Below are 8,013 nucleotides of genomic sequence, written 5' to 3'. Positions count from 1 at the left end.
CCTGTTTGAGTCCGGCGGCAACTACCACTTCAAGTTCCACCACTAGTACTACATAATACAATGCAAAATATATATATTCTGTCTCTTCACAGTAACCGTCATGCCGTAAGGTGTTCTTTTATCTGGGTTTTAAAGTATTTTCTTATTGCTATCTTGAGTTACCTGGGTTGGCAGAGTTCCATGTAGTCATCATTGCTCTATGTGCGTTTCCCAGCCTCTCTTCAGGACCTGGGGACTGTGAAGAGGCCTCTGATTGCATGTCTTCTGTTGTACTGAGTGTCCGACCTGTGTACCAACTGCTTGAACAGACAAGTTTGGTACATTTTAACGCATCAACACCTCAACACAAAGACCAATAGTTGCGATACAGTCAATCTCTCCTCAACGTTGAGCCTGGAGAGACTGACATGCGTACCACTGACATTTGCCCTCTTGTGTACATTTAAGTGCAATACGTACCACTCTGTTCTGGACCAACTGGAATTTTTCACCCGAGTGGTCAAAGACACAAAGTCCTGTATAGGTGTGCTGTTCAGTCCTCCCATCTAGACCCAGGCTGTTCATGCTGTCATTACATTCCTCAAACTACCCATGTTGTTGTTCTTTAGTATGTTGATCTGTACTTTTGCTTTGTGGTTGTGCCATTTTCTTCCGCCTCATTCTTTCTCGAAGGGCTTGTTTTGGTAGCAGCATAGCATGTTATGGTTTTTGCTCTGCTAGAAGAGCCTGGGTGCTGGACTGTTTCTCCATTTATTTAATAACGCTAGGCCAAGCTCAAGTCGCATAAAAGCAGATTCAGAATGACACCCAAGCTATTCAAACAGATTACAATCAGAGATGCTTTCAGAATGTTTTATACGAGATGTTTGTTCTCTTCACCACACAAACAATATTAAGTGTCTGTTCTGTTTGTTATATTTCTATCTGCAAAGTTTTCAACGTTCTCCACTGAATATACCCTTGAATCTACTTAATTGACACAACAGGTGTTGTGAAATATTTAGTGACTTAATCCTTCCTGGTTGTGTATCCAATCACCATAGAGAATGATAGATGCCTCTAGTTGCCAAAAGGCAGTTTTAGCATTGGCAGTGCCATTTGAGGACTTAGACCATTTTAATGTAGTCAAATGGGTGGGACTTTCAACTTCGTTGGCTGAACCCTTCCGATGACCTGGTTGGAGTGGAATCAAATCAAAATCAAATCAAATGTTATTGGTCACATTCACATGTTATCAGATGTTAATGTGAGTGTAGGGAAATGCTTGTGCTTCTAGTTCCAACAGTGCAGTAATATCTAACAAGTTATCTAACAATTCCCCAACAACTACCTAATACACACAAATCCAACAAGTAATCTAACAATTCCCCAACAACTACCTAATACACACAAATCCAACACGTAATCTAACAATTCCCCAACAACTACCTAATACACACAAATCCAACAAGTTCCAGTGCCTTGCGAAAGTATTCGGCCCCCTTGAACTTTGCGACCTTTTGCCACATTTCAGGCTTTAAACATAAAGATATAAAAGTTTTTTTTTTGTGAAGAATCAACAACAAGTGGGACACAATCATGAAGTGGAACGACATTTATCGGATATTTCAAACTTTTTTAACAAATCAAAAACTGAAAAATTGGGCGTGCAAAATTATTCAGCCCCTTTACTTTCAGTGCAGCAAACTCTCTCCAGAATTTCAGTGAGGATCTCTGAATGATCCAATGTTGACCTAAATGACTAATGATGATAAATTACAATCCACCTGTGTGTAATCAAGTCTCCGTATAAATGCACCTGCACTGTGATAGTCTCAGAGGTCTGTTAAAAGCGCAGAGAGCATCATGAAGAACAAGGAACACACCAGGCAGGTCCGAGATACTGTTGTGAAGAAGTTTAAAGCCGGATTTGGATACAAAAAGATTTCCCAAGCTTTAAACATCCCAAGGAGCACTGTGCAAGCGATAATATTGGAGTATCAGACCACTGCAAATCTACCAAGACATGGCCGTCCCTCTAAACTTTCAGCTCATACAAGGAGAAGACTGATCAGAGATGCAGCCAAGAGGCCCATGATCACTCTGGATGAACTGCAGAGATCTACAGCTGAGGTGGGAGACTCTGTCCATAGGACAACAATCAGTCGTATATTGCACAAATCTGGCCTTTATGGAAGAGTGGCAAGAAGAAAGCCATTTCTTAAAGATATCCATAAAAAGTGTTGTTTAAAGTTTGCCACAAGCCACCTGGGAGACACACCAAACATGTGGAAGAAGGTGCTCTGGTCAGATGAAACCAAAATTGAACTTTTTGGCAACAATGCAAAACGTTATGTTTGGCGTAAAAGCAACACAGCTGAACACACCATCCCCACTGTCAAACATGGTGGTGGCAGCATCATGGTTTGGGCCTGCTTTTCTTCAGCAGGGACAGGGAAGATGGTTAAAATTGATGGGAAGATGGATGGAGCCAAATACAGGACCATTCTGGAAGAAAACCTGATGGAGTCTGCAAAAGACCTGAGACTGGGACGGAGATTTGTCTTCCAACAAGACAATGATCCAAAACATAAAGCAAAATCTACAATGGAATGGTTCAAAAATAAACATATCCAGGTGTTAGAATGGCCAAGTCAAAGTCCAGACCTGAATCCAATCGAGAATCTGTGGAAAGAACTGAAAACTGCTGTTCACAAATGCTCTCCATCCAACCTCACTGAGCTCGAGCTGTTTTGCAAGAAGGAATGGGAAAAAATGTCAGTCTCTCAATGTGCAAAACTGATAGAGACATACCCCAAGCGACTTACAGCTGTAATCGCAGCAATAGGTGGCGCTACAAAGTATTAACTTAAGGGGGCTGAATAATTTTGCACGCCCAATTTTTCAGTTTTTGATTTGTTAAAAAAGTTTGAAATATCCAATAAATGTCGTTCCACTTCATGATTGTGTCCCACTTGTTGTTGATTCTTCACAAAAAAATACAGTTTTATATCTTTATGTTTGAAGCCTGAAATGTGGCAAAAGGTCGCAAAGTTCAAGGGGGCCGAATATTTTCGCAAGGCACTGTATCTAACAATTCCCCAACAACTACCTAATACACACAAATCCAACAAGTTATCTAACAATTCCCCAACAACTACCTAATACACACAAATCCAACAAGTTATCTAACAATTCCCCAACAACTACCTAATACACACAAATCCAACAAGTGATCTAACAATTCCCCAACAACTACCCAATACACACAAATCCAACACGTAATCTAACAATTCCCCAACAACTACCTAATACACACATTTCCAACAAGTAATCTAACAATTCCCCAACAACTACCTAATACACACAAATCCAACAAGTGATCTAACAATTCCCCAACTACCTAATACACACAAATCCAACAAGTTATCTAACAATTCCCCAACAACTACCTAATACACACAAATCCAACAAGTTATCTAACAATTCCCCAACAACTACCTAATACACACAAATCCAACAAGTGATCTAACAATTCCCCAACAACTACCTAATACACACAAATCCAACACGTAATCTAACAATTCCCCAACAACTACCTAATACACACAAATCCAACACGTAATATAACAATTCCCCAACAACTACCTAATACACACAAATCCAACACGTAATATAACAATTCCCCAACAACTACCTAATACACACAAATCCAACAAGTTATCTAACAATTCCCCAACAACTACCTAATACACACAAATCCAACACGTAATCTAACAATTCCCCAACAACTACCTAATACACACAAATCCAACAAGTTATCTAACAATTCCCCAACAACTACCTAATACACACAAATCCAACAAGTGATCTAACAATTCCCCAACAACTACCTAATACACACAAATCTAAAGGGGTGAATGAGAATATGTACGTATATGTTACCTTTATTTAACCAGGCAAGTCAGTTAAGAACAAATTCTTATTTTCAATGACGGCCTAGGAACAGTGGGTTAACTGCCTTGTTCAGGGGCAGAACAACAGATGTGTACCTTGTCAGCTCGGGGATTCGATCTTGCAACCTTTCGGTTACGAGTCCAACGCTCTAAACACTAGACTACGCTGCCGCCCCAACCCATATGGATGAGCGATGTCCGAGCGGCATAGGCAAGGTGCAGTAGATGGTATAAAACAGTATATACATGTGACATGAGTCATGTAAGATATGTAAACATTACGAAAGTGGCACTGTTTAAAGTGCCTAGTGATCCATCTATTAAAGTGTCATGTTCAACCGGGTCATCAGGAGGGATCAGCCAATCACGAAGGAAAAAAATGTAGTTTGCTCAATGGCTCAGCCCATGCTGTCAAAGACGCTATAATGGCACAGGTACAAAGACGAGACCTCTCTCTTTCTATGCCAATCACACGACTCCTTCCTAGTTGTGTACCCAATCAAAGGGGTGAGAGTGAAGCTTGTCTGTCTTCTTCCTGAAAGAGCCTGCGTTGTTGATTGTTGATTTCAAAGCATGTCTTTTTTGTGGTCTTTTATTTTTCAATTTGCTTTCTTTTTAATAACCTCCATATGTTGTCCACTCGTCTTGATGTTATTGAAAATGTATAAGAAAAATGGAGAGCCGCACCCTTGAGGGAGCTCGGATGCAATAATTTATTAACCAACGTTAATAACATAGGTTTCTTTCTATGTTCCAGCATTTCTAGGGAGTCTTTCCAAGCCACCGTGCTTCTACATCTGCATGGCTTGCTCTCTGGCTTAGGTTCGGTTTCTGTGTAAGCAGTTTATGACAACTGCTGATGTAAAAAGGGTTTTATAAATATATTTGATTGGATTGTCAATATCAACTATAAGTTGAATTTGAATTCTAAGGATACAGTATAGCTGTAACTGAAAGCTTTGAACGTCACTGACTGATAAATTACGTGATAATTTAACAAGGTTGTCGTCACATTAAAATGAACTGCCTGGAACGGTTATTTTATGGTTTCTATGGACAGTTTTTTTCATTGCCAAACAGAATGAAATGAAATTCTCGACTGTATTAAAAAATGGAAGTAAACCCTGTTCTCCTTATGTGAATGGTGTGGTTTCTTTATACTGTCATCATGATCTTATTTGGTCCATACGTCTAGATTTTTAGGTGCAAAATTTGATGACACACTATTTCTAGCTCTTGTGTTAAAGTTGTCTTTATTGTTGTGCAAATATGAGAACAATCTTGCAGTAATCTGTGGTTGGTCTGTAGTTTTGTGACAGGTAGCCTAGCGGTTAAGAGTGTTGGACCAGTAACCAGAAGGTAGCTGGTTTGAATCCCCAAGCCGACAAGGTGAAAAATCTGTTGATGTGCCCTTGAGCAAGTCACTTAAACCTAATTGCTCCTGTAAGTTGCTCTGGATAAGGGTGTCTGCTAAATTAATTTTCCAGGGAGGCTAGCCCATAACACCTTGCAGAGCACCAAAAATTCTAAACAATTCTGAATAGTCCAGCACAGTGGACGCATCATAGTACCATTTAAAACCTAGCAGTAAAACCCAGTAATGGTTCTAATAGGTTTTTTTTCACCATTTTTGCATCTGGGATTTTAAACTACTTCATATAAGGTCTGTGTTTTGGTGTATGCTTACCCTGGCATGACATTTTAATAACCATCTAATTCTCTCTCGGACAAGGGGAGTTTTATCAGTATATTCGCCTTCAATTTTTTTAAATGCTAATTAGCAACAGAGAAACCCTCAGCAAGACTACAACTTCCTGCAGGAAGCTCCTGCACGTCATCTCTAACCGACACTGTAAGCTACCATTCACCAGCACGATGAGAGCACCCTATACAATAGCAATCTGTCGATATAATCGAGAACTATCATCAGAAATCACGCAATATGAATCCGACTGTGGGGCACCGCCTGACCCACTAGTTGCTCAGAAGGTTCAAATCAACGTTTCATATCGTGGTGTAGATGTACTGTATTGACAATGGCAAAATAACGCAAGATCACATTTCCAGCTTGGCCGACAACCAGAACTCACTTGCCTGCCATAGGAAGCAAAATGGTAATTCATAAATAATAAGTGAGCATGACATTTGCAGCTCCTAAATTAATAACATTTCAAATGTAGCTTGCTCTGGCAACTCGTGGCATAGCTGGCTGGCTAGCTTGACGGACATTGCTAGCCCGCGGAAGCATTGCAGGTCGACGTGGGTGCGTTCATTGCTAGGCTGCGGTTTCATTGCTAGCCAGTAGGTGTGTTGCAGGTCGACACGAGTGTGTTCCAGGTGGACATTATTGCTTCTTAATTTATGGGTGTATTACAACACTTGGATAGTTAACATAACAGATTAGCATAATTGTTTCAGATTATTTTATGATTTAATGGTATCTACTTTAAAACAATTTTTACAAATCCCAAATCAATATTTCAAGGCTGACCAACTCTGTTCCTGGAGAGCTACTATCCTGTAAGTTTTAGCTCCAAACCAAGTAGTAACTAACGTGATGCAGTTAGTTAGGTGCGCTAGATAAGGGTTTGAACAAAAACCTACACTCCCATTCAAGCCCAAAATCCTATACTTTGTAGTGGAAATTCTAACCAGAAAGGAAGCGACTGTAGATTCTTCAGACAACTTTTTATTAAAAATCTGGAGCAGTGAACAATCCACTCAACATTGCAGCGTACAAGAGTTGGGTCTCAGCTTTTATAACCTTTGTCTACGTGGCAGTTTAGCAGATGTGTGAGATCATGATGGGAACATAGCATACAAACAATTGATAACGGCAGTTGTGTTACTCCTTTCTACTGTTAGAATTGTTACTGCTGCTCAAGCTAGCCTCTGTTCTCTTCATATCTCCACACAGCTGTGCCCTTGAAAGACATGAAAAGAACAGGATGGACCAGAAACCGGTCACTCTCAGACAGTCCTTAGTCACATGGCCAAAGACAAAGTTACTCTCAAACAAGAGAGGAAAAACACTGGCTTCTTACATGACAGAAGCAGACAGTGGAAATGTACAGGTTTAAGGCTTATATAGCGCATGTGCATAATAGTTTGTAATTTTCCCCATCATATTCCTCCCTTTTGAGACTAATTTCAACCTAATACAAAAGTAAGCATGTAAGTAATAAACTTCAACCAAGCAAAATATAAAGCATTGTAGGCTCTCTTACACCAGTACATTATCTTTGTAAATGGCTTCCGTTGAGCCACTGAGTTTTTTTTCCTTCATGGTGCAAAACATTTAAGGGAATCATTTAAACAGTTATAAATCATTTAAACAGTTACACAGGAGTACACTCCTTGGCTGTACAAAGAGGACAATCATCATGTTGACCCTGTCCACACTGCCAGAGTTCAGCATAGACCTACTGCTTCTTCTAGAAATGGGGCGGCTATTGTTTTTTTTAATTTTTTAATTTTATTTCACCTTTATTTAACCAGGTAGGCTAGTTGAGAACAAGTTCTCATTTGCAACTGCGACCTGGCCAAGATAAGGCATAGCAGTGTGAACAGACAACACAGAGTTACACATGGAGTAAACAATTAACAAGTCAATAACACAGTAGAAAAAAGGGGAGTCTATATATACATTGTGTGCAAAAGGCATGAGAAGGTAGGCAAATAATTACAATTATGCAGATTAACACTGGAGTGATAAATGATCAGATGGTTATGTAAAGGTAGAGATATTGGTGTGCAAAAGAGCAGAAAAATAAATAAATAAAAACAGTATGGGGATGAGGTAGGTGAAAATGGGTGGGCTATTTACCAATAGACTATGTACAGCTGCAGCGATCGGTTAGCTGCTCAGATAGCAGATGTTTGAAGTTGGTGAGGGAGATAAAAGTCTCCAACTTCAGTGATTTTTGCAATTCGTTCCAATCACAGGCAGCAGAGAACTGGAACGAAAGGCGGCCAAATGAGGTGTTGGCTTTAGGGATGATCAGTGAGATACACCTGCTGGAGCGCGTGCTACGGATGGGTGTTGCCATCGTAACCAGTGAACTGAGATAAGGCGGAG

At 40.0% G+C, this 8,013-nt stretch overlaps 1 long non-coding RNA gene across 1 annotated transcript; it reads right to left on the bottom strand.

The window, feature by feature from the left end:
* Positions 1–1,316: 1,316 nt before the first annotated feature.
* LOC139388045 (uncharacterized) lies at positions 1,317–4,052 on the bottom strand. Its single transcript, XR_011629245.1, has 3 exons — positions 3,383–4,052; positions 3,092–3,287; positions 1,317–1,428 (listed from the first exon to the last, which is right to left on the bottom strand). It is a non-coding gene; the product is annotated as an uncharacterized lncRNA (long non-coding RNA).
* Positions 4,053–8,013: the final 3,961 nt, after the last annotated feature.

The sequence above is a fragment of the Oncorhynchus clarkii genome, chromosome 29 (assembly GCF_045791955.1).
Source record: "Oncorhynchus clarkii lewisi isolate Uvic-CL-2024 chromosome 29, UVic_Ocla_1.0, whole genome shotgun sequence".
Lineage (NCBI taxonomy): Eukaryota > Metazoa > Chordata > Actinopteri > Salmoniformes > Salmonidae > Oncorhynchus > Oncorhynchus clarkii.
This window is presented reverse-complemented; position numbering and strand designations above follow the sequence as displayed.